This window comes from Schistocerca cancellata, chromosome 1 (genome assembly GCF_023864275.1).
Source record: "Schistocerca cancellata isolate TAMUIC-IGC-003103 chromosome 1, iqSchCanc2.1, whole genome shotgun sequence".
NCBI lineage: Eukaryota > Metazoa > Arthropoda > Insecta > Orthoptera > Acrididae > Schistocerca > Schistocerca cancellata.
The window spans coordinates 520,800,745-520,827,759 of record NC_064626.1 but is presented as its reverse complement, the minus strand read 5'-3'; the positions used below and the strand labels follow the sequence as shown (position 1 = coordinate 520,827,759).

The 27,015-nt window shown below is 37.6% G+C and overlaps 1 long non-coding RNA gene across 2 annotated transcripts in view; it reads left to right on the top strand.

Moving 5' to 3' along the window:
* The first annotated feature begins 9,217 nt into the window (after positions 1-9,217).
* The window catches only part of LOC126179053 (uncharacterized), a 66,281-nt gene continuing 48,483 nt past the window's right edge, over positions 9,218-27,015 (top strand). For both annotated transcript variants that reach the window (XR_007536677.1, XR_007536678.1), the window contains exons 1-3: positions 9,218-9,616; positions 11,705-11,896; positions 14,108-14,175. This is a non-coding gene — a long non-coding RNA (uncharacterized LOC126179053). The remainder of the gene's footprint in view (positions 9,617-11,704; positions 11,897-14,107; positions 14,176-27,015) is intronic.

The window sequence follows — 27,015 nt, the reverse complement described above, 5'->3', positions numbered from 1 at the left end:
TTGGTATTTATTGCCCTGGTGATATTATGTTCAAAAGAAGTGGTGACGCATTCAAGTTGTAAGGTGTGTCTATCATGCTGTAATGTACCAGTAACAATATGCAAAATGGTAAAGGCAGAGAGTAGCAATGTTTAAGATACAGACAGTAGTGGCTAGCAAGCTCACTTTCAGATCTTCGCATTTGGCACATGTATCAGTTATATTGTCCGCAGCTCATGGTCTTGTGGTAGCATTCTCGCTTCCCACACATGGGGTCCCGTGTTCGATTCCTGGTGGGGTCAGGGAGTTCTCCTGCCTCGAGATGACTGAGTGTTGTTGTGTCATCTTCATCATCATCATCATCATTAGTCATCCCCATTTCGTCATAAACCACCTCTACTAGGACCTTGCCTAGTACAGCGGTGCGGGTCTCCCGCATCATCCCCTATGCTCCTCGGAGAATGGGACCTCATCATCATCATCAGTTATATTAAAAAATTACACAAAATGTATTTCACCTGCTCCACGGGATTCTGTGATTTTAAAAGTTGTTTTTGTGGTCTTCAGTCTGAAGATTGTTTTAATGCAGTTCTCCTTGCTACTCTACCCTGTGCAAGTCTCTACATCTCCGAATAACTAGTATAACCTATATCCCTCTCAATCTGCATACTGTATTTATCTCTTGGCCTCCCTCTACGATTTTTACCCCCCACACTTCCTTCCAGTACTGAATTTGTGATCCCTTTGTGTCTCAGAATGTGTCCTATCAACTGATCACTTCTTCTAGCCAAGTTGTGCCACAAATTTCTTTTCTTCCTAATTCTATTCATTACCTCCTCATTCACGATGGAAAAATAATTTTATTGTAATCTAGATAATGAAGTAATGAGACAAATATGAAAGTTACGAATTTTAAGAGAACATAACTTTGAAATGAAAACAAGATGCACTTAGTGCATGAAATTATGAAAAAACAACAACAAATCAAACCAACAACTTATGCATAATGCAGAGCATTTACAATCGTGAAACAAATAAACTTATATTACAAAAACTGTATGTTAGCTCAGACCTCCAATGAATGAGAGGGATAAAGACGGATTCATATTTGACTGGCTGTCAAAACATCCCAGATTTCATTCCCACATAGACTCAAACAGGACTTGGATAGTTTTCCTATGAATCTCCTTCCACAAAAAGGCCAGTACCTGAAAGTTAAAAATTATTGAGGCTTTACAGTATGTGTATGAAGAAAAGGTCTCAATTGTGCATAAACAACAACAGACTGAGAAAGTTTCTCATTGAAAATTCCTTCCTTTCCACAGAAGAATTTCTATCACCATAATGTGTAAAATATGGTGGGTAGGACTCATTAACTCACAATGTCAGTATAAGTATTTTTATTTTTGAAAAAAAACCTTAGAAATGTTCAGAATGTAATCCTATATATAAATTAATTTGCAATGTGAAAGTATAATGACTCATTCCACTTCATTACGATCGATAATGCAAGATGATCCATGGAACATGAAACTAACTAACTAATAGCTAACACATATTGATGAAATAATTTTCATTAAATAACATTTTTTGACAGTCATGAAGTCGATGTTATTGAAGGAGTCAAAAATAGTAGTTAATGACATTAAGTGATGCACAGAAATAAAACTAAATAGCCTTGGATAAGGTAAAAAGTTTTATGTAGTGCCCTCTAAATATTATTTCCTTTGCATATATTTTAGAAGCAAATAAATATCAATGTTTTGAAATGCTGAACGACCCTTTTCCTATCATTTCACTTTGCAGCAATTTATCACATAAATTTTATGAAGAAGTACTGTTCTGAATCTACCATGGCCATTAATGATTGTTATCTTTGGTAGTTACTTAAATTATGATAGTATATTGCTACTTTGTATAACACTTTCGACATTGGGTATTGGGGTAAGTGTAATGACGCTGTGATAATGTCCAAGTCAGCCCCATGGGGCATGGGAGCCTGCAGGTGCTCATGGTCTCACCCAGTTAGCAGGCACTAAAGGGTAGGCCACCAGGAAGAGTTGGGTTGTTGGGGGTTGTTTTGGGGGAGGAGACCAGACAGCGAGGTCATCGGTCACATAGGATTAGGGAAGGATGGGAAAGGAAGTCGACCATGCCCTTTCAAAGGAACCATTCCGGCATTTGCCTAACTTAAATCAGGATGGCCGGAAGTGGGATTGAGCCGTCAGCCTCCCGAATGCAAGTCCAGTGTGCCAACCACTGCACCACCTCGCTCAGTCAGCAAGAGTCCATTGCAAGGTACATCGACAATGGTGAGTTACGTGCCTGTCGCTTAGTTATGTCTTGTGCTTCGTAGTGGATGTAGTGACGACAATGAGTTCTAGGAACAGTCTGTTTTCGCAAAGTTGGGAAGAACAGTTTTCGTTTGTTGAGAAAGATGGGTTGCCTCAGTGTATTGCGTGTCATAAAGTTCTGAATAAGACAAAGAAGGGTCATATGCAGCATCTCGACATGTCTCTTCATGCGACGCAGTACGATGAGCTGGATGGCAATGCAATAAATCAACTCATTGTCGCACTGAAGGGCGAAGTTCAGCAAGAGGTAAATCCAACTCAAAACAAACGAAGATATGCTTCTTCTACATGCTCTGTATTCATATTAACCTAAAACTAAACTCTGTCTGAACAGGCCTTGGAAGGTCCAATGTTACCGACAGGCTGCCATGTCATCCTCAGCCCACAGGCATCATTGAATGTGGCTATGGAGGAGCATGTGATCATCACACTGTTCTCGCGATTGTATGTTAGTTCATGAGACCGGAGTCACTACTTCTCAATCAAGTAGCTCCTCAGTTTGCCTCACTAGGACTGAGTGCACCCCGCTTGCCAACAGTGCTCGGCAGACTGGATGGTCACTCATCCAAGTGCTAGCCCAGCCCGACAGTGCTTACCTTCAGTGATCTGATGGGAACCGGTGTTACCACCGTGGCAAGGCCGTTGGCTCTGTACACATACTGATTTCGTTTATTACTTACGTTTTATGCAACTGTTGTAGATTGCGACGTCAACGAAGATTCAACTGATGCAGCACTTCGAGCATGCTAAAGTGGTACACACACCATTACAACAACGGGAGCACAGTTCTCATGGGATCCCATGGTGAAATCATTCCAGCTCGCTGTTGTCGAAGGAGCTTGTCTCTCCTACCAAATGGTATCTCGTTGGATGCGCCACATGGGCACAGATTTCGAAAATCAACTCAAGCAGAAGTGCCAGACATTTGTAGCTTTTTCGTTAGACCTTCATGAAATCACAGATGTCACAGACGTTTCTCAGCATGCTATGTTTGTGAGGGGCGTTAATTTGGAACTACAGGTTTTTAATGCTCCTAGACGTGATTCTGATGGAGGACACAACTTTATGTCACGTCATATTTGACGTTATCTGTGAATCTGTAGAAAACATGTGCTTGCCATGTGCGGACTTTCTTCTGTTGCAACAAACGGTGCACTGCAAATGGTTGGGAGCCAGGAAGGTTTTGTGAGTCGTTTGAAGGAAAAAATCAAGACGGAATTTCGGAAAGAAATATGAAGAATACACTGTTTGGTGCACCAGGAAATACTTTGTGCTAAGAGTGTGAAATGCACCGCCAACATGAAGGTCGTGGTGAATTGTGTAAATTTTGTAAGGCGCCTTGATGCCAATCACTGCCAGTTCAAATGCATTTTGCACCTATGGTGATATTCCATATCACTGTATAGTGTGGTGGCTTAGCAGAGGCAAGGTTCTCGATGTATTTTTCGCAGTTCAGGAAGAAATTGCGCTGTTTGCGGAAATGAAAGGAGAGAGGCAACCATCACTCAGTGACAAGACATTGGTAGCAGACCTGGACTTCCTAACTGACATTGCAAGACATTTAAACAGCTTAAATACGTCAGTTCAAGGAAAGGATCTATTAATTGTAGATGTAGTACGATAAAAATAATATATATGTGGACAAACTTCATCTATTGGAAAGGCAACTTGGTAGCAGAAACTTAACTTTTTCGTGTTCTTCATCCCTTCAATTGCCTGGAGAAATAAGTTTTAGTGATTATCAGCAAATTATCATACTTTATCAAAGTTTTGAGGCGAGCTTGCAGAGTATGTGATGCCTACAAAACGAGTCAAAACTGTTTAGCATTCGATTTTTAGTTGCACCAGATACTGTTCCTTCAGAACTGGGCCTAGAACTAATAGATTTGTTAAACAGCCCACTGCTCAAGGCCAGATATTACAAAGCCATGAATTTGGCAAGATGGTGTTGCGATCTTCACGCAGAAGACTTTCTATACTTACACAGGAACACAGCTGACATCATATCTATGTTTGATTCAGCATATGGTTGTGAACAATTGTTTTATGTAATGAAGAGAGTGAACTCTGCAGAAAGGTACCAGCTGCATGACCCAACACTTAAGAGTATTCTCCGTCCTGAGGCAGCCCAAGAACAGACACCAAATGTTTCATTACTCGAGAATAAACGGAAATGTATTTCTCAGACTACATAAAATGTTCCTACGAGTGGCTTATGTTAATGTTTTTTGTTAATTATAAACAGGCACCGCGTTCTGTGCACAGTGCTGCATGTAAGCTGCTTGCCCAGCGCTGTCCACCTGTTACATTGGACACAAGCTGTTTACTCACTCCTGCCCATCTGTGCGCACCTTGTTGTTCACAGCTGAGCTCTCGAGCTAGAATAGCCTGTATGTGAATGCTGTTATGTGGTGTCAGGTACATAATACGAAAAGAACTGCTCATTGTAGAGATAAGACGTCTCTTCCGCTACAGTAATCCAACAAAACAAAAACGTGACTCAGAATGCTTCTGTACAACCAAAAATGCTTTATAAAACTGCATTTCAGAAACCTACAGAGAAAGAAAGACCAATATCCCAAGCAGCTGCCATTGTATCAGTCAGAAATTCAGGTGCCAGTGACAGAAAAAAATCTGATAATCGGAACTAGTGATGATCAATGAATGCTATAAGGAGAGAAAAAGGCGTGGTTCCATTTAGGAAAAGTGAAAAATGCCACTACAACTGAAAATGTAATCAAAATCCCCAAGAAAATCTTTCCAAGTTCAGAAACTAGAAATTAAGGGTGTAAACAACAGCCTCAAGATTGTGTCAACTTCCTTCTAAAGGACAAGCTAATAGACACTGTGCCATATGGCCCAAGAATATAGTAATAAGGTGTTTTATGTTCCGGAGATAGAGCAACGCCCCAATAAAATAGAATTTGAAAATATAAAATAGGACCACAAATTATCATACAGAAAGAACAATAGTGATTACAGTGATGTGCATATTGTTATAGCAATTGTTAATGTCCAGTTTTTAAGAACCAAGGTGGACCTTCCGCTATTTCTTTCTAGAAGAAGTGAGACCGATGTTTATGTATCAGTGAGCCGGGTTCGCTGAAGCAGACGGTGACTATTACAGATATTCTGAGTATTTGGGTATGGTAAATGCGTGATATCGAGCTACTACAATTACTGGTCGTGTATCTGTGTATGCATACAAAAATCTTATTGCAAAGGAACCACTGTTATCACTGTGTGCAATTCACCAGATGGTAACTTTGAGAACTTTATTGTACAGATGGAAAACTGGTTCCTTACCTTACATGCCTTAAATCTAAAATTGCATTGTGTTATAATTCAAACATATTTATAGGTGACAGTAGTACTAAAGAGAGTATCTTCATGAGCTTAATAAACAGCTATTGACTGTCTGTAGCAAACAAATTCCCCATAAGGGGTAATGTATGTCTAGACACTATTATCAACAAACCTCAGTATATGGGATTGTAATATCGGTATAATTGAACCACTGATTGCAGACCACAGTGCATTAGTAATGGAACTCAGCATGTAGAGTAAGAGCAATTGCAATGAAGCAAATGGCTTGCAAACTGTACTTTCAGTAGAAGGTTTATTAAAAGAAGAGAGATTAACTGACCTTAAAGCAGCACTAGCTGGTCTGAATTGGCTGCAGAAAATTGCAAAATGTGGGCCAGTTCCTCATTTGAATGTATGTTTCAAACCCTGAAAAGAAAATTTGATGACATATTCCCAAAAATTCTCAAGAAATATCATGCATGCAAATCACAAGGAAGGGAAAAACCTATTAAAGGAGAGATGTTGTATACAACTGAGGTAGATAAATTAAAATTCGTTGTATTAATGTTTAGGGACTGTATGATGACAGCTTTAGATCTTCCAACTAAAAACCTGCTTCATTGTAACGACTTAAGAGCCAAGAGGATCTATAGAAAGGAGTGGAAGATGCAAAGAAGAAATAAAGTGACCAGTTAATTAAAGAGTCTTATAATCCATGTAAAGGAGCTTGGAATCTGGTAAGTGAGCACAGGAGAAAGCCCATCTTTGCCTTAAATTCATGTAGTCCTGATGCCTTCAGCCAATATTTCGGAAGTATAGTAGGAAATGCTGTAAATTAAATTCCAGACTCAGACTTAGATCCCACAGATAGCATAGTAAATGTAAGCTGCTACACTTTTAAATACTGGAAGGAAGTTTACCCTAAGGACATTACAAAAATAGTGAATAGATATTAACATTCAGAGAGTGCAAATATCTACGGCATATGTTGCACAGCCTTGAAGAAAAGTATTTCAGAGCTTGCTCAACCACTAGCCATCGTAATCAATAAATATGTATCCTTTTGTGTCTTCGCAGAGTTCCTAAAACTGACACAGACAGTACCAGTCTACAGAAAAGGTGATCCATTAGAAGTGTCCAGTTTCAGACCAGTTTCTATAATCCCCATTTTAGCTAAAGTTATGGAGTCTGTAATGAAATACCAGTTACAAAATTACTTCAAAGACAATAAACTCTTTCAGGACACACAGCATGATTTTCACAAGGGAAAGTCAATGATTACAGCAGCAATGGACTTAATTAGGGAGATAAGGCGAGGTTTTGAAGACAGGGAGAGTGTGGCACCAACACTCTGTGACCTCAGAAAGGCATTTGACAGCATCTTGCATAAAATATTGCTTTGTTAATTAAAGTGTTATGGTATTTGAGATGTTATGATGGCTATTTTTCAAGCCTGTCTTGAAAACCGAAAGCAGGTAGTATCAGTTCATGGTGCAATCTGCCAAGAACAGAAACTGTAGTGTGACTTATTCCAGGGATCTGTCATAGGACCTCTCCTGTTCCTTATTTACATCAACGATCTGGGTTGTAGCGACCACATGAAACAGTTTGCTAATGACACCAGTTTTTGCGAAAGGAAAAGCTGCTGCACAAGCTCTGCAAGCAGCAAATGTGCTTTTTGAAAACGTCAAAGAATGGTTCATCGACAATCAAATGGAAATGAATGAAGAAAGAACGCAACATCTGAGATGCAACCTTAGCAATGTTGGATACCATGATAAACTGCTAGGATTCATGACTGACAGCAATCTATCAATGAATGAACACACAGTATATTTGTGCTTCAAAGTCTCCCACGTTGAACACCTTCTGAGAAAATTAAAAAGGGTATTAACTAACCCATACCTTAAAATATTGTATTATGTACTATTTCTCAGCCACATAAATTATAGCCTACTGCTATGGCGACACTTTGCAGGTTGCATAGGTTTATTAATTCTATAAAAGAAAGCAGTCAGAGTCATTGCATCAAGCGAAAGACTAGAGCAGTGCAAGCCTACATTCACCTGGTTAGGAATAATGACAATCTTCACCAAGCATATGCTTTTATTTTTTTATTTACTTATTCATTCATTCATCCACAGACAAATTTCTATGTATGGATGTCGTCGTTACACACACACACATACACACACACACACACACACACACACACACATACATACATACACACACACACACACATATACACACACACACACACACACACACACACACACACACACACACACACACACACACATATATATATATATATATATATATATATATATATATATATATATATATATATATATATATATATATTTGATTAAGTACATTTCATGTTTTGTGAATCACAGTCCTTAAAAATCAATTGTATCCAGAAAGAAAACGTTATTCATCGATCTGCAGATTATAAGTAGGTCCTGTTGGTTTTCTGGATTTCCTCATTTACACAAGATCATTCCGTTAGATAATGCCTATGAGTTAAGCGTATTGAAATAACTTTTTGATCTTTTAATCTCCCTCAGTTGTGTAAAAGAGAACCAAGAGTTTTCAGCATGAGGCAAGACTACATAATCATGAACCCACAATAAGAGAACATTGACCTACCAAACTGTCGACTGTCTGGAACACAAAATAGTTTCCCAATGGTCGTTTTAGAAACGCTTATCTTTGTCCTGAGAAGTGCAATCCCTGCTATTGCGACCATTCAAAAGGAAAATTGCACAGGACCTGAAATAAAATTTTGTAAAGAACTCATATTTATGCACGTAAACTTGGCTCAGTCTGTTCAGTCACGACTGATAAGTGCTTCAGATCTAGCAATAAAGTAATACAACACTATTTGGTCATTGACGGCGCCTTCAATTCTTTTCCAGCCCTTTGATGTCCATTGGAATCGACTTTAAACAGTTGTCTGTCTGCCATTTTGTTTTAATCCTCTCCGCATATAGAAGGCCACGCGCTGTTCTCCGAATTTCTGTGCATGACGTGTTTGTGACGTCAGAGTGTCGTGAAGTTCGTGTCCGTGTGGTGTTGCAGCAAGTGGTGTGGAAAATTTGGGTCTAAAATTGCAGATATGGGGGTTTCACTGCAATTTAGGGACGTCGGATTAAAGAAGCTGCAGACAGAGGAACTCGTCGAGTGGATAAGTAAAGTCCGCTCTAAGAAATCTACAATGAAGAGAAAGCGTAGTAGGGATCTAAGAGTGGAGGCGATTTTGTCAAGCGCATTGCTTAGGGCGGAACACGAACTTAAAAGCAAGCAGCAAGAACGTTACAGGCGTTGGCAGCGAGTGAAAGTGGAGCTTTGCAAGAGTTTGGAAACTTCTAGACAAAAGGTCACCAATTCAGATTGGGATTATCAGGCATGCGATGATATCAACAGCTTTAATAGTTTTATGTCTATGTTGAAAGAAGTGAAGATATCGCCGCAGAGATGATCATAGGTAAGGTTTGCAATATTTGAATGTTTTAATAGAGGAGACATTTAATGGTCACGGGTTCATGAAGCCATTTCCGTGTTGCAGGAGATTTCATCATGGCGTCTCGTGTGACAGACGGGATGTGGTCTGTCGTGGCGGTAGATCGCAACTTGAAGCAAATGGCGTTGCGGTTTGTAATGACGGGACTACTGTAATTTCATTGGTTGAAATACTATTGTAATTCATATTGAATTGTACATACATTCTACGAATGTCTGTAACATCGGTTGCATATTGAGTTTTTGTTAACTCTTAAATGAATGTTCCTTCAAAATAAAATTTGTAAAAATTTTAGTTTTTGTGTATGTAAATTATTCTTTTTTATTAAAAAATGGTTCTTTTGTCAGATTACACAGGCCAACATGGTAAATGATATGCGGGCAGTTCAGCTACTTATCGGCGGAAATGGTCGTGGAGTGTTTTTGCCGAGGAAGTTTCAGCATAAATGGTTGGTTAATACGTTTAAACTTTAGAGTGAGTTTTATATTATTAACCAAATGTTAATGAATCAGTATTTTGATGACGAGTGATACGTTGTCGGGGGGGAAGTGGCAACTCTGGCTTTCGTTGAGCAGGATTTGTCATGCACTGTTCAGATGAGTAAAAACTGCGTTTTGAGTAGTCTTCTGTGTGAAGTGCTCTTCTACATAAATTGTATTAGTAGTGTACGTATCCATTTTCGTTTTGAAGAAATTTTCGTAATAGAATCATAAAATGTACTTTTTCAAGGTGTTAACATTGAACCAGAAATTTTAGTTCAGGTATGTGTAACTGAATTATTTTTAGTGTACAATAAGCTGTTTCCAGGATTGCTGTAATGTTCTGTTGTTAGAAGTCATGAACAGGGGAGCCATTAAAAAATCCCTTTATCTGCCAGATATGGCTCTTAGATGAAAACACTATTTGAATTTAATTCCAGTGTTCAGCAATTAGGATTAATTTTTATATATTTTTCTGTTATGGGTGGTTGACAATTCACTGACAACATTCTGGTTTCCGTAAATTTTGTGGAAGTATTTTCTGTGTATTAACTAATAATTGAATTCAGGACAGTGTCTCCTCATTGCCTTAAACTGCAATGAGATGTGGAATTTCAAGAAGATTGTCCCATGGAATGTCGTTGTGTGTGTTTGACTGTGTGCAAATTGAAATTGTTTGTTGAATTCCTGATAGCCATTAAGATTCTATATTTTATCCAGCAAACAACCACTTTGTTGTTTTTATGTATATCAATATGGTTTGTGCTTATGCCAGCTGAACAAAAGCAAAAGCCCAAAACATATATTGTTATAATAATTAAGAATACATGAAGTGGCTGGTTGCTGTATTTCTTAAGGTAATACAGTACACAGCCATGGAGCTAAACAATCAGTAAAATGGTGTAACCTAATATTCTGTGTTTATTTCTGAGGGCTGTTGTTCTTGTAAATGATTCGGTGTTGTAAAGTATAGTCTTCAGCATTGCTGTCCATTGTGAACATTAATAAATTGTGTGGCTTGGGATCACAATGTGACTGCAGTTCTGTGGGTGATCCTAAGTGCAATTTTAAGTGGTAGAAAGTTTCAAAATTGGCAGGGTTGTGTAGTTTGTCCATATTTCAAGTTTAATTTACAGGTTGATTGATAAATGAAAGTATAAACTTTCTAACTTGTCAGCCCAGCTATCATTGAAAATTTCTCTGACCATTCTACTCTACAGTGACATAATCTTTGATCATTTGCAGATGTGTGACTAACCTCCATTTCAATTTGCTCAATAAGTGGCATCAGACTGATATGTGGCTTACTCCACCATTTCAAGGTTGAGTTCCTTACCTGAAACTGTTTAGATGTGCTGATGTGTCATTAGGTGTGGAAAAATGTTGCTCGTAGGGAGCAGGAAGGTGTTCCTGGTTATTGAAAACCAATAGAAATGGTTTTCCACATGCTTATGTTACTGTTGGAGTTATGGTAGCAGCTAAAAAGGCTGTCACTTGCATGATGATAACTGTTCTGCACTCCATAGAAAGTTAAAAGAATAAAATTTTTGTACACACACACACACACACACACACACACACACAGAAATATATTTTGCTACACTAAGGACAAGAACATTGTATAGCCTGCTATTCAATTCTGACAAATAGTGCTATTGCAATTTGGTAGTGAAATATCGTTCAAGAAATAACAAGTACTTTGTTAATCTGAGGCAGCTGTTAATTTTTGTTGGGTTTTCATGGTACACACATCATTACTGATTGCTTGAAGACAAGCAACTGGACATTATCTTCCACAGTTATTAACTAGTTGGTTGTTAGTAATGTAATTTTATTACATGTTGTGTTGTGAAAATGTTGACAAGATATTTCGAAAATGACAGATGTACTGTGGAATTTTGCTGCATCTTTTCTTTGTAACTTGATGCGTAAACTTTAAAGTTGATAACAAAGTTACATAATACCTTTTTCAATTGGCAGATACTTTGTTTATCCTGTGGATTCATGTAAAATGGAATGTTTGAATGTGTAGTCTAATTCCTGTTTATGGTTGACAGTTAATCAGAGTTAAATGGCATCTTGACATCTTCTGTATGATGAAGACGTGCTCTATGGCCATTGCTCCTTAATGGGTATATATGACTTCTGGCAGTACTGGCTCACTGAAAGCAACGTTATTGGTGCCTTGTGGATGAAGTAAGGTGGAGTGTGAAACTGCACCAGCATCATGTACATCTGCAAGCACAAATGTAAGATGATTTTTGAGTATTGTGCAAGCATGTTGCTTGCAGAATCATTTAAAAATATAGGTTACTTAAGTTTTTATTTAAACATGCAGGAACAACCAATGTATGTTTACAAATGAGCTACTGATCATATTTGCCGCAACGGTTGCCATAATGTATTTAAATGTCAAAAATTGGATTTAAATTACTTCTGTCCCAACCGAAGTGCTGTTGGCAGTATTGGGTGAATATGTGTGAGAGTAGTTGTAGCAGCAATAATACTTAATTTATACTGGTGGGAATTTGTGCTTTCTTTATTTCCTCACTTTAAAACTTTAAAAAGTTAGTCTTTAAGAAGAGTTAATTTATCAGGACAGCTATATTGGTGTAAGAGTTTAGTATTACATATTGTAAGAAATGTCAAATCATTAACTATAGGAATTTTCCCAGGCAAAGTATATTTGAGGTAAATCAAACAAGAATGAAGTATGTTAGTTGTCTTGTGTGAAAAGTTGGATAACTTGTGTAACTGATGTCAGTAGTGTGCCATATGCTTGATACATGAAATGGTGTAAAACCCCTTACACATCAGAATTAAAGCATAAAAATTAAGAACAGGAATTAGTTTATAAAATTAGGGAAGTGGAAAAGACATTCCATATTTCTTACAGCTAAAATCTTTGCTAGTTTTAGTAAGCATTGATTTGAAAGTATTAATTTCATAACACATTACTGTTCAAAAGATATCAGAGGATTTACACTTTATTTTTTTAGAGGTAACTCATAAGTTACTTTGTTTAATGTAAAGTAGTTTCTTGTGCCCCCTGCTTTCCAGGACTTTCTTCCACATAGTTTGAGGGATTGTCCAAACATCTGAATAAATTATTCATTCCCATTTTCCTACATGGTGGTGAGAGGCTCGGTTCGTCCGATCCCACCCGTCGGCTTTGACCCGTGACGTAAGGCTGTTGTGATGTGACGTCACGACGGCACGGAATTTAGTTTGTGAGAGTGGTGTGTTTGTAGGTGTCGTTTTGATGCGATCGGTGGTGCTCTCTGGTGGTGTGTTAGGTGATGTTTTTGGTTTAGTTTGCGAGTGTGGTGTCGTGTGTGAATTTTAGCAAATTGCTTTTTTATGTCTTTGGTAGGTATGGATATGACTGACAGGGTCAACAGTTTTCGGTTGTCGGCTATGATGGGGGACAGTGCATTGTCTCTAATAAAATTTCTTCAACTATTCGGATTTTTGGATGGAGCCGTGAAGTGTTCAGTATGTCGTGCAGAAATGAGGCCTACTTAAAGTTCCTGCATCTCTGACCAGGAACGGCCGTATGTGGAGATGTCGTAAGGATAACAGGTCAAGGGAAGTGTTCGATCCCAATGTCGGTTTTTTCGTCGTTTTGCGTGGTTTTGTATGGGGGTGGGTGTCTAAATTTGTTTATATTTAGTTTGTCCCCACTCAAAAAACCCCTATTTCCTGCACTTGTCCCGTTAGTGTCATTAGGCTTTTTGTGGAACGTGTGTGTGTTTTTCGATGTATTTTTGTCCTCATGTGTACGTAATGACTTTATATGCGCCATTTAGGAATCGTGGTTTATGGTCGTTTCCGCCATATTTGTGACTTCATGGATCAAAGCAAATGGGTGGGATCGGATGCTTCCGTATTTCCGAGAGGCTCTTAGTGATAATAAACATTATTGACAAAGGTTGTGTATAGCATGATCATCAAGTGTTCCCATGCTAAAGCTGCGAGTAAAAACATTTGTTATTTAATAGCCAGATACAATTTGTCAGTCTGATAATTTATAGTTGACATAAAGGCAGTGGTCAATTGTTCAACTGCAGATGAACTTTGTATTCCAGTCAGACAAAATTTAGTATTCGCTTTCTGTAAGCATATGTAACATGCATACTTTTATGGCTTTGTGTGAGATTGATCAGAGTAATTGGTTTAAAAATTACTTGAGCAAATAATTGATTAGTGTAATTGCTGTAACTTTGTGGTTCATTAAGGGTATACATGCAGTATGTAACTGCTTAAAAAAATTCAGCAGTAGTTGAGATTTAATTACCTCAATTTAAAGACTTACAGAACACTGATTTTTTTGTTGGCAAATGGTCACTTGAAATAAATACTCAACATGGTTTTGGAAAGATGTAAAAAAGTTCTTGATTGTATAATTATTGTGTTAATGGTTAGGCAATAGTTGTAACATTTGTGTTAATGCATTCCAGATTCTCCAGTTTGTGGATCGTTTATTGATGGCTATACGATTTTTGTCACATTTTTTCCAGTGAATCGTGTAAGTATTATAGTTAACTGCAATGACTTAAGATTAGTTTTCAGTTGGTTTTCGAGAAAGTTTTGCTTATTTGTTTTTTGGGGCCACTGAAGGAAACCCAGGCATGAATTGATAGCTAAGTTCTTACTGGTACTGCTTATGTGAATTGCTGCAGATTAAGCCTTACATGGCAGTGAAAAGTGAAACTGACTGGAAGAGAATAGAAATTTTTGAAATAAGTTTCACATTCTGATATAGTATTTAAGAGACACTGAACAGTTGTTGAGCAGTGCTTTGTGCCACAAATGCACTGAATCAATAGGATCCCACATCCTGTTGTCCAAGATGCAATTAATTTGGTAATGGAGGGAAGTGAGGTGAGGGTAGGGAATTGTAAGACACAAAAACTTGAAAATAATAAGGTTCAGATGAATAAGGGTTGCAGTAGTTACAGACATGAATACATTTTCACAAGAGGTTAGTGGGAAGAGTTGCAGCATACGAATCTTCAGGCTGGTGATCACAATTACTTTGGTAGAAGTGTTTTTAAAAAGATTATATGCATACTACTTAAAGTTAGCTGAATAGCTAACACTTGTTTCTTTTTTGCCCCTACATGTAGCAGCTGAAAAGCAAAGGTCTTGAAATGGTTTTGCATAAGTGCTAAACTCACAACTTGCCTTAATCAAAAAATGTTAGTACAAAGAGGCTCATGTTTATAAAAATTGCTGTATTTAACTGATATTTAAAAACAGTTGATGTATCATTTTCTGGTTCCTATGAATACATTGAGACAAAATTGCCTTAGATGTTTTATGGAATTTGCTAAAACTCACTGGAAGGTATTGCCAGCTATGTTTTAAAGTACAGTCCACATTTGATTTTCAAAAAGTCTGGCAAATCATGCATACAGTGTTGTCTGATATAGCCTCATTTAAAGGAAGTTTCATTTGCAAAGCCTCTGCATAAGGTTAAATTCCTCTTTCTTCCATGATAAATTTTTGCTGACTGATTCTTTATGTCCACTGTTCCCAACTTGGAGTCAGCATATTGTTAGCTACATCTGTTCATTGCTAGGACCATATGTTAGTGGATTGCAGGAGCCATCAACTTATTAAATAACCATTGGCTGGTGCAGACAATTTTAGAGATATTTGGACCACAAAATTGAAAATCACCTTTGGTCATTTATGGGCTTAGCTGGCAATACAGGATGTACCATACTCGGGCATTCACAGAGAAAAAGGAGCTGGAAGTACTTTCAGTAGTTAATAGGTAGTTCCACTGAAGGCACTGCTCACCTCCGTTTGCATGTATAAATGGCAGGAAGAAAGTTTCCAAATAGTGTATAAAGTGTGCACCTTTTCCTTTTTATGAACCACTTATCTGATCTCCTGTGCCAATTTTAGAAAAATATGGATGGCCAGCAGTCTATGGAGACAAAATTGCTCCAGTAAAAAAGTAATTTTAATGCCAAGTGTCACAGCTGTAAACCCCAAACAAATCAGTCAGCCAAGAGCTATCTGAACTCCAGACACAAAGTACATGTTGCTGAGAAATCAGTATACCCATCGTTTGTCGGACCTGCTGCACATGTCTAGGAAAAGTTCAGAGAGTTTTGCATGATTTGAAGCTTATGCCATACCATCCATAAAGTATTCACAAGTTGAATGAGGAAGACTTTTACAGATGACTCAAATTTGTGGAGGTGAAGCGGGAAGGTTCTGACCTCATACGGAATATTGTGTGGTGACGGTCAAATTCAACCTAAGTATTATGAACACGCAACTGTTTATTTGGGGTCCATAACATCCCCAGTGTCACCATTAAGATTAAGTCTCCAGGAGTGATGATTTGGGGTGTCATGATGCACAGAGGACTGATTGGCACTTTCTTCCTGGAAAGTTGCATAATGGGGACTCTGACCATGTTAGGTCAGAACTTCAAAATAGATGAACTTTGAACTGTAGTGTCAGTGAGATTATGCTTTGCCACACTTTGCAAATAACTGTTTGGGCATTGTTACATTAAGTGCTTCCTGAGCATTGGACTGGCTGGTGAGGACTTACGAAGTGGCCAGCCTGATTTCTAGACTTCTCTCCACCCCAACCTCCCCCCCCCCCCCTCCACCCATTTCCCAGAACTTGAAGATAAGGTGTATTCTAATGCCATTACCCAAGAGCAATGTCTGTGTGAGGTGATTATCCAGGAGTTCAACAACATTCCAGGGGTCATGTGCAGGGAGGAGTGAAAATGTTTAATTTATAGACCTGTGTTGACGCAGAGGGTGGCTAGTTGACCACTACTTGAAAATTGAGGACTGTCATAACAATTACTAACATGTATACGTTATCCCCTTTTTTGTAATCCTGGCTAGCATGTAGCAATAAAAATATTAAAAACTGAGTATCTCCATCCCTGATTATTAATTTTCAACATATTTTTAAAGTTAGTGATCAGTGTTGAGTCATTTTTACAGACAGTAATATTTAACATTACCAAACAAGTGTTTTGCTTAGTTGCTAGCCTCTCACTAAGCAGTAACTGACAGTTTATTTGGGATTTTCACAAACTGAAAGAATGTGCATATGTACAAAAACTTCTAATACTACAATGTTACTGCAGTTGTTAGATGTCTACTTATCCAGGTTTAACTAGTTTTTGTATAGGTTTTGTAATCACTGCTTTCTGCCTACGTATGAGGCATATAGCTAGACTTAAATGATGTATTGTTCATATTTCATCTATCACATACAGGTGTTGCATTTATTTTTACAAAAGTTTTTCCTCTCACAGTATAGTTCAAATTTTAAGCAGTTTTTAAGAATTAGACCATATTCAAAAAATTGTCCAGTTTTTGGAATATGGACATTCTTTATGAACTTTGTAAGACACTTGAATTACCTTCCATTTAACTATTGATAAATTTGGGTTAGATGCTGCTAAAGTGCTTAACACTCTCTGTACCAGGCCTATTTTATGCACCCGTCCCTAGAAACCGGGCAATTTTACCAATATTAAAAAAATTACTGCATCAAATCTACTGTTTGGATTGTGGCAAATTTGGTACCATCTTGAAGCTGCACATTTCTACTTTAATTCTGAGTGAAAGAAACTACTTTACAATGCACAGCTTTAAGGTACAGTTATAGAAATCACTTAGATGTTTTAAGAATTTAGAAAAAGTCATACGAATAAGGGAATACAATTGTGATTTATTTTTAACCAAAATTGTGGCACTACATTACATGTTTCTGATAGTATACAGTATTACATATAAATTTCACACAGAATCATATTGTTTTTTAGTGTGGAAAATTTTAAAGCAAGGTTCCAGGCAGAGTGCAACGCCACACTGTTCACATTCGTATCGTGTCTCTTTGCGAGAAGCCTTGCCACTCTGTTTCTTGCTCCTGGAACTGCACACGTGACACACACGAGCAGCATACTTCTTAGTAGTTGCAGGTATGTGCTGCAAAAAATGTCTCTTTGTTAGCCGACCTACAGTTCCTTCATTTCTTGGAATGAATTCAAGTGTGTCGTCTTCAACAAGCTGAACTGCAAGCACTGTTATAAAGTCTGTTATTGTAATTTTCTTCCTGTGCACTGCATTGTACAGCCAAAATGCATTTGATACTCCCATAAGCAGCAAATGGAAATATAATTTTCGCCACCATTTCACAGTTCTGTGCTGGAACGGATTGTACTGCAGGCGTTGGTCTCCAATATCCACTCCAATTTTATTGAGGTTGTAATCAAGTACCTGAAGTGGTTTCAATACTACAGACCCATTTCTCTTAGTATGCGTACCAAATGTTGCTTGATGCCTTGTAGACAATGTATACACATCTCTCTTATCTTTCCACTTCATTGCCAATACATTATCTTTACGCCGAAAAGACATTTCGCCCTTTTTCAGCTTAGCAGATACTAAATCTTTAGGCAATCCTTTCCTGGATTTGTTCACAGTACCAACAGCTCCAGTGCCTTTCTCTGCCAGTTGCTGAAATAGCTCTGGACTGGAATAAAATCGATCTAAATACACAGTGTGGCCTTTGTTCAGCAAGCTGCTGTCAGACAACAATCGCAAAATAACCGCAGACGAAGAATTGTCAACAATATGCTTACCAGCATAAACTTCAAAATTTACAACATAGCCACTACTGGCTTCAGCAACAGCATATACTTTCAGTCCATACTTATGAGGCTTATTTTGCATGTAAACACGGAAACTCACACGACCTCGAAATGGGCAAATTCCTTCATCAATTGTCACTTTTTCTGAGGGACGATATGCCTGGATACATCGCTCCTTCAAATTATTATAATATGGCAAAACTTTGTAAAGTGGATGAAATCCATCTTCGCCTGGTTTTTTCTGATTTGAATTGTCAACAAGATGCAAGCATGACAGTATCTGAGTGAAACGCAAACGGCTCATGACATGGGGACAAAAGTTACAACTAAGAACAGGATTAGTGCTCCAATGGTCCGCAATTTTGGGCTTTTTCGAAACACACATGTGGAAAATAATACCCAAGAAACGCCTCATCTCACTTATAGTCACTGGCTTCCACGAACTCAAAACTGAATGGGGCTTCAGATTATTTCCTCTTCTTTTCTTCTGTATTGTCTGTGATGCATACAAATTTGTCTGTCTCTTGAGTTCATTTACGTCACTGTCAGTAAGGAACACTTTACTGCAATCCAGTACAGAACTCGACTCATCAATATCCACTAGTATCTGCCTGGGTGTCGTGTTGACAGGCAGAGGTCGGTAGGTGTCAACTGCAGTCCACTCACTGTCTTTCGGATACGGCACAGCTGCTGGATTTGAAGCAACACCTTCAACATCATTCTCGTCTTCATCTGAAGACAAACTGTCATCAATCTCGTCTTCTAAAAAGAATATCACATTATGTGTAACTACATACATCGTTTACACATGTTCAACAGATATGTGCGTACTGCACAATTACGTGGAAAATTCGGAAATACGTACCTTCAAACACACCATTGCATTCAGAATCGTCTGAATCACTCTCTACATTATCCAGAGTGTCGCTATGATTGATCAAATCCGCAATTTCTGCGTCTGATAAACCGCGCCGAAACATGATGACAAACAACTGAATGATATACAGACTGAGAACGCAAAGATAAGTTTTAACATGAATTACAGCGCTGCCGTGACATCTATGGACGCATTTTGTTAATAAACATCTGAAAAACGTATAGCGCTGGCCAAACCCGTAGAAATAACGTTGCAGTGTTTTGAATGAAATTAAATGTAGCGGCCCGTAAATTTTACGGGCTTGGTGATTTTCGCGCGATCCCAGGCCCGTAAATTTTACGGGCTTGGCGCTTAGAGTGTTAAAATTGGGGGGGGGGGAATGAGGTGGGACTCAGTGTCTAGTTACTAAAAGCAGCTTAAGTGCAATATTGCCTTGGGATGGGCCATGTTGGGTTTGTCTTTGTTCAACTGATCTTATGTGCAGATCATTCTGTTGGCAGGTCATTAAATTTGAAACTCCATTCCTTCTGGATCTGCATTTTTTCTCAAGTGGCTTTATCTGATTTCTGATAATCCAATTCTTAAGCAGTAGCACTCGTGGAAATAAACTTCATACAAATGTGCTTAGCATTTACAATGTTGCTGCAAAACTAAATTATGATCTGTGTGTTTTGTCATCTTGAGATATTAGTGCTGAAATGAGTGGAAGGTAGATTTGCTCATGCACCTGACATCAGACCAAATGTGCAGTGTAACTCATTGTACTGGATGGGCAGGTTATTTTAGTATCTCATAAACTAGTAACAAAATGTATGTTACATTAGACACACTTTGATATCAAGCCAATATTGTGTTGATTAAAACACCAAACTTATATTGGGAACACTTTTGCCCCTGTAAATTACAGTGGAAAGGATTTTGAACATCATAAGAGGAAAAATGTACTTCCGAATAATGCCTGTTTTGCTAATGATTTGATTTTTTCATTGGTGAAAAAATGGAATTACAGGTACCAAACATGGGGTAATGCTGGGTCTCGTAACGCTGTGCTTCCGGACATGTTGTGGCAATAAATTGGCATTATGGAAGCACCTGAATCCATATGCTTGCTTTGACCCATGACATCCGTATGGCAGAAACAGCCATTTGTAGCAAATACCATAGGTGACAATGATGCCACTACTTACACAAGCCAACAAATGCGGGCAAAAATAAGTGGCAATAGCGTTGCATTCCAAAAATGGAAGAAAACTAATGGGGCAGCTACAGAAAATTGGATGTTTACGGTGGGGCAAGCAAAATATAAAACAATGAAGAAACACTACACCATCCTAAAACAAATAATATCTAAAACAATTTAAATTACAACAAAACAGCAGGTATCTGACATTTATCTTGACCTATATAGCTCAACCACAACTATCGATACCAAAAAACCAATACCTATAAGCCTGTAATGTGGTATTGGACATTTCCTTTTACTTATATAGCTCAACTGGAGCTATTGATATAAGAAAACAAACACCTACATCTCCAAAAAGTGAAACCAAAACAGATACCATGTATTCACTATGACATACCATAAATATACAAAAGACAAAAGATCACGATTACTGTAGAATAAAACCAAAACAAAAACTACTTGCCAACAAAAGCCTCCAGCAATACCACCTGGGTTTTGGTTCGTTCTTGTCTTCACTGTCCTCATGTTCCTCTGCCATTTGTTTCTGCAACACTTCATCAGTTGTCATGGACTGACAACAGGGCAACACCTTCATCATAATCAACATGTTTATCGAAGCTACAGTAATCAAGATTTTCTTCTTGCTCTGATTTTTTGTTTTCTTCCCCCCTGCCATTATTCAGCTGCAGTTACTTCATTTCCTGGCATGTTGTCTTCTGTAAGTACAGGTATCTGATGGAAACAAGCTGCCTTGGAGCAGTTTGAGATTTTGATTTTGTGCACAGAATCAAAGACACTTCTTACAAAATGTGTAGCATCCAAGATGTAACCTTTCTCATTGTAGAATGAAGATGAGCCAGACTCCTCTGTACAAGAATCGGCATGTATTTTTGTTTTGGGCATTTTATAATGTCTCGCTCAGGTGACAAGGTGGTTTGTACAGCTCTGAGGAAAAACACTGCATTTTTATTATGTAGTTACATCGTATCTTTGTGATGCACTGCAAACTGGTCAATAAACTTTATTATTTTTCCATTTCGAATGCCTAGTCTTGCATCCCAGAATTTTATTCATAGTTGTCGCTACCCATGCACTTGCATTACACATATAAAACATGCATGAATAATGCTGTATGGCACATTTTGCAGTTTTCTGGAAATCAGTAAAAACTGTTAATTCCATAGTACTGCAAAATAATAATTTAATCAGATATGTATTGTTTGTGCATACAGACAATTGAAAATATTTAGTTTTGCTCTTTAAAATTAAGCTAAGCATAGTTTTTTAAAAAAGTATTAGAATGGAAAAAATGTAATGTAGCTATGGATATGCAGCATTATTCTAGATCACTCTGTATTCTGCTATAATAATAAGGTTGTCTAGAATCCAAAAGTTGTAAGGAAATTATAGGTAATATTTCTTGTAAACTGATTACTTTGTTCTTAAAGTAATAGAGCAAGAGTTTACAAAGTTGATACATAAATTTGGTACATTGAACTCAGTTGTTTGCTAGTTTTTGTAAAAATGCCTGTATTTTGGCTTAATATACTTTAATATCCAATAGAACAATTTTGTTCTCGTTATGAAGTGTGCTGTGGGTGAAGCAAATCATGACAACACGACACATGCTTATGCCCTGAGGATCATCACTATGCAGTTTCATCCAGAGTACATCAGTAATTTTCAAAGCAGGTGGCTTTCTGAAAACCAACTCAATGGCTCTTTTGTCCTTGAAATCTTCCATCATCTCGTGAATGGTTAGTTTTGAAGAATCTACAAAGTCCTTATCAATGACAGGCTTCAATTTTGAAGGAACCATAACTTACACATTTTTTCTTTTCTTTCTCAATCTGTGCAGAGCCCCTATCACAATATAGAAAACTTCAACCCAAACATTAAAAAAAATTGATATAATTCTGTAAGTACTTGCAGCTGACCAGATGGAAGTTAATGTGCTACAACCCCAAAGGTACTGTTCTACCTGACAATGTTAAGACCATACAGTCAGTTTGCATTCCATACCTTCAGGTGTATTGTAATTGTCACAAATTTAAGCAGACAGGAAACTACTTTGGCTGAACCTTTACTTGTGATGGTTTCATCACACAAATTTACTGTTTTGTTCCCAATACTAACATGAAAGCTGTGTCTGCTAGTAAACAGTGGAATGCATCAAGGAAGGACAAAACCTGTTGTAGATCAACACACACGTCTTGTTTCTTTGAGCCATTTCTGTACTGCTATTTAGTGCTTTGTATGCTTGGACTGCTTTTGCATGATGCAACTGACTCTCAAGTTCGATATTGTGCAGTTAATATTTCATCTGAAGCTGCATTTATTTTGCTAAACAACAAATCCCACTGTTTGCAAGTATCTGACCTAGGTATTCTGAAACAAATTAAAATCTGTTGAAGCATATGTTGCTAGTATGACCTGCATATTAATTTAGTGGTTAACTTTTCAGTAAGCAATAGATACATTGTGCAGAGGTTGAGGCTAGTGAGCACACGTTTTTGTGGGGGTTTGTCCCTGCTGTAATAGGTCATCTGCTTTGGGAAACTCATTTTCCTTGACTGTCTTTAGGAGTGGTCATTGCACCTTTTAGTTTACTTTGAAGGGTCTGTATTTGTCACTGGGTGATACACAATATATCAATGTCTTTTGGCAAACTTCTTTTGACAGGACTTAGTATTTTAAAGTTGCTTGTTTCTGTGAAGTGTGTGTCTTACCTTTCTTTTGTCTGTCCAGCACACCTGTTTCCATGGATTTTTCAAGTAAATGGACTGCTCATTGTACAGTAAGGCATGAAATTCTTTGTACAGCTTTAAATTAATTTCTGGATTTATGTCCTTGCATCATTCTTTTGAGCACACTTCTCCATTGCATACATGATCTGTAACAAACTGTGGGTGTTACTGTCTTATGTTCAGCTGGGTTGTAATACTTCATTCTCTTTTAGTTGTATAACAGTGTTCAGATTGTGTTATTTTTTTGTTGATACTTATAGAACTGTAGTTAGCTGTATTCATGTCACATTTTTACTGTAATGTTTTGAGGAAATGCGCATAACATATGTTAGTGCCATGTACTATACGGGGCACATAGGCCTCTGTAAAGGGCACATTTGCTACTTTCTAGCTGTACTCCTTTTTACAAAACACATACAGCATTATTCTGCTCACTGGTGTTGGAGGTTGTATGGCAGAACTACCTTCCCTTCTCTTGATTTATGTTCCAGTCCAGCTTCACAAGGCCTTTTCCTTGTAATATCTTCCCAGTTACAGATGTTAATTTTCCTTTTCTGTGCATTATTTGCATGTTTCATGCCACTTGTGGTAAGCAGTACCTCACTACATTATTACCATTATTACAACATACAGCAGAGGTGCAATAATTGCTTAAGTCTCCTTGCTGTTTATTGCTGCCCTTGGAAGGTAAACAGGTTAACTATTACTGCAGGTGATACAGACTGCCATATACAACATTATTCAACTAAATTCTACAAAAAGTCAAAATATGCCATACAGTATTGCTTGTGCACTTGCTTCATATAGTGACACAGAAGGAAGTGTCCACATATATTTGAAGTATTGTGGGCTCTACACGCTTTAAGTAATAGTGGCACCAACTTTCCTGTTCTGATTTCATTACAACGTAATAAAAAAGCTGCCCCTCTACTAAACTTTCTACTGTAGTATTCTTCTCCACTGAACTAGTTTTGTCAGGCAGAAGGTGAAAAAAATGTCCATTTTGTCTGCTTTAAAAAAATACCATTGGGGCTATACTTTCTGAAGATTGGAAGAGTGTTTTTTCCAGACAGTACAGTGTCAATGTTCACGCCTGCAGCCTTGCCTCGAACATATTTATATACTAAATTCTGTTCTTGAATCTTTTGTTCTAACTATTGGATGCTTTGAAATCTGCAAGTCCCAACTTTGGTGCCAAATAGCTTGGTTTAGCACAAATTAAAATACCATCAGTTGATGTGATGTGTTCAAAGCATGAACTAGCTTAATCCAGTTTCGTAGCATGTTTTCCACTTATGTGCTCATTTTTGTTTGCCATTTACTCCTTTCCAAACATGATGCTTCAATTATTTTTTTGTTTCTTTGCCATGGTATTTAATGTTGATAGAGGGATGTTCAGTTTTTGTGCACTATTAGCATGCATCGTGTGTTGATTTTTGCCCACTTCCTGGAAGTATCTTCTTCTTGTTTGTAAACTATCTCAATGTCTTTTATGTATTACAAACCAGTACACTGTTTAACATACAAAACATCATGGGCTGTCAGTCGAATGTCAAATGCTAACAAAAACCAATGACTGAATAACATGCTACTGTTTGTTTCGCTGTTGCAGAAGTTATTGGAGGTGCTATCAGCCTAATCGACTGCATCTGTTCTGTCATAATGAATGATCTGTAGGACTTGGAAGAGTTGCTGACACTGAATAGCACTGTCTCCCTGAATATTTTCACAGCACTCTCACAACTTGTGGCAGCAAAAACTGCAACTGTCAAACAGTATGAATACTTAAGTTTCAACACACAAATGAATTGATTTAACATGTGTTTAATGCAGGAACATCGACTTTAAAAAATTGATGTGCTGTGTGGGGAAAATGTGGTTAATGAGATTCCACTGTACTGCATGTCTGTTCACATTGAACATGAGTTATTTATGGAGTAATGGAACTCTCACATGGCAGCAAATTTTAATAGTGAAGCATGTTTTTGATTCAATAATGCAAGTTTCATAAAGGTCTGAAACACTGTAAAGTTTGTGGAAATTGCTAAGTGCTATCATTCTTAAGGGTGAATATATTGTGTATGGCAAATTTTGCTGCCTCAAGACATACCACAGTTTCTAACTTTAATGCTTGGCTTACTGTGTGAAAGCTTAATGAGTAGATTGACATCTCAAATATTTGTTGCCCCCCCCCCCCCCCCCCCCTCCCGGAAGTTAATAGGCCTGCAATTGTACCTGTCACTGTGAACTATAAACTGAGAGAGCTGTTCAGTAACATAGATTGCTATAGTCTTAAATGTAATTCACAGTATTTGAAACAAGACAAAAAATATGTGCATGGTGTAGTGCAGTGGATGCAGTATTGAAAAAATAGCTACACTAGTAAGCCTATATTAAAATTTATTAGGAAACTCATGGGTCACACCTTGAAAACTTACCACCTTTACTACTGCATTAAACTGGTTTATGCTGATACTTTCGCTATTGATGCACTCAGAAATGATAGTTTTTGCATCTGCAGTAAAAGTAATAAAATGTTTCAGTTGTAAAAAATGTCAGATATGAGGCACAATTTAATTGCTGCAGTTTTGACAAGTGCTGTGACAAACCTTAATGTGTGTAGTCCTGTTCAATGTGATTCTGTGAAGTGATGTACTCCCCAACTTAGTTCAGTTGTTGGTGGAATACAGGGGTGGTAGCAAGTGGAGGGGGGCTATAGACTCCCCCCCCCCCCCCTTCATGGAGTATCATATTACACTGGGTAAAATGACTTCAGAAATCAGTGAATATATTACTCCAACAGATTCAATCTTTTTTTATAATTATGTAGCAATATGGGTTGCAATGTATTCCTAACACATCTTAACAAAAGAATAAGAGTGGCAAATATGCTTACTACGTAAACCAATAAATATGATTGAACTTTATTAATAAATAAGATGCCTATTTATACACATTTTTTACCCTGAACTCAAAAACAGTTACCAAAAACTACTTTAAGTGACACCAAATTTTAACAATTTGTCGGTAGAGGACCCCAACTCTCCTTTTGTTAAGCCATATTCCATTCCCCCAAATTTCCCCCCTCCCACTTATCCCCCCCCCCCCCCACCCCTTGACTGACTTCTAGAATTGCCCCTGGGAGGAAATATAAACAGTGTAGGTTTGCTTTATAAAAGGTGTTTTATAAATGGAAGGGCAGTAGAAATAGCTGTGTGTTCTATAATTTGAAGCAAAATTAGGCAGAAGCTGGAAAGTCTCCTCTTTTTCCCCCAGGACTTTGCTTGCTGTTAATGGAAATGTATTTAGAATGTTAGACTGTAAATAAATATTCATTATTTTTGGAAGGGATATTGCGGTATAATTACATTGTCAGTGCATTTAATGCTCTATAGGACATGTGTAAATATTTTTGTCTTGTTGTAATGTTTTAGCTTTTCTTTTAGTTCACTGCACAGCTGGGACATTATCTGTAGAGAATTTAGTTTGTCAGGAACATCGGTTAATATGTTTAATCTTGTCATGGGCAACAGAATGCTGATTGCTGTCAGACTTTTCATCAGATTAGTACTCCTGTAAAATTCATACTGGTAAATGAAGTGAATGACAATACTGTGTGCGTTTGTGCTCAGTTTGAGTCACTGTAGACATTATTATTCATTCAGATAGTTGTTACCTTTTACATACTAATTGCACCAAATTTTACTCTCTGTAATTTGCCAGATAAACTTTACTACCTTCGCAAATAAATACAATCATGCACACAGCCTACAGAGAATACTCCTTCACACAGGTGATTCTTTATACAGAATAACTTGTCATAATCTTGTCACAGCGGCAACAGATAAATTGTGTACACTTGCAACATATGTTAGTGTTCTGATATTGTGTGCATTGTACAGATGGTAAGTGAGAAG